This window comes from Diaphorina citri, unplaced genomic scaffold (assembly GCF_000475195.1).
Source record: "Diaphorina citri unplaced genomic scaffold, Diaci psyllid genome assembly version 1.1 scaffold4104, whole genome shotgun sequence".
Taxonomy (NCBI): Eukaryota; Metazoa; Arthropoda; class Insecta; order Hemiptera; family Psyllidae; genus Diaphorina; species Diaphorina citri.
Genome location: NW_007381503.1, coordinates 19,494 through 20,928, shown reverse-complemented (window position 1 = coordinate 20,928; position 1,435 = coordinate 19,494).

The window sequence follows — 1,435 nt, the reverse complement described above, 5'->3', positions numbered from 1 at the left end:
ATGATAGCACCTAAGAACGCAAGATTTGAAAGGGTCATTGTTATGCGGTTGTTTTATCTTGCTCAATCTTTTACAGATTGATTGTAAACAAATCAAAATTAGTCATCATGGAGTCTAAAACTGTTCAAAAACGCGTTAGCATAATAAAATCGACACATTATCACTTTTGCGAGAGCATTTTCCTAGTCATAATCCTGTCATTTTCCTTTTGTCTGACGAGAAATGGCCTCTATGATCATGTAATTTTTGCTTTATTAACCAATCAAATCTTGCGCTCTTATTGGATACAAATCATCTAAGAAGTCCATTTTATTCCACGGAGAACCATGCTTTATTAACCAATCAAATCTTGCGCTCTTATTGGGACACCCTTTATTATTAATTCGATCATTTGCCTACTAGTCCTGTATATATCTGTATGAGCCTAATAATATTCATACTCCTAGTTCCAGCCTTTAGCAATGTTCCTTAACATTTTCATGACCAATGTTGTATTCCATACCGAAATGAAATTACATCAGTGTCGGAGCTGAGCAATGGGACGTTCAACTTCTTCTTTCATTTTGCCTATCTCAATTTCATTTGGGGTCGGGGTTTCTCTCCTTGGGGTCGGGGTTTCTCTCCTTTAATCTCTAAGGACCGTATTTAGGGGGGCAAGGGCCTGGGCCTCCTTGAGCTTCATTTTTCTCCTTTGCTGTAGGCCAGACTCCGAAAATTTGGAACATTCCCACCCCTGGTACATCACTGTTTGTACTCTCGCCTCCGCCCCTAGACAAAATCCTGAATACGGCCCAGAATCCCCCCTTCACAATCCTCTGTTTATAGTTTCCTGTCTTATCCACCCCCCCCTCTCTCAAATCCTCTTGCACCTTATCGCGGTGTTGGTCTGGGCTTGGTCTGGGTTCGGCTCCTGGGCTTGGCGGTCTGGTCGGTTGTACTGATCGGATCGGTTCGCGCGGGGGTCGGGCCTGGGGCGGGTTTGGATCGGGCCGGGGCGTTGGCCACGGATTTCATCATAAATGATTTCTTGTATGACCTATTCTTTTTTATAAATACTAATTATTGTTTGTTTTTTCTTTTCCCCCTCATTATCATTTGTATGACTTTGTAATTTGTTACATTTCTAACTTATATTACAATAAAAACATTTTATTTATTTATTTATTTATTCAGCTAAGATACTGACAATAGGGGACGTCCGGAAAGCCCCGGTTTTGAGTCTTATAGCAGAGTTATGGACTACATTTAGCTTATTGAGATTACTCTGGCTGGCTGAACCCAGCACTCGTTCTTCTCAAGATACGAATGCGTTGGATGAAGAACACCCTTCCGAACACGTTCCTGACGCCCAAACTAACAAACCCATGGCGTAATATTATACGTTGAGCGTGAAAGCACGAGCCCTCCCCCCAAGCCGGACCGGTATATATAGAGA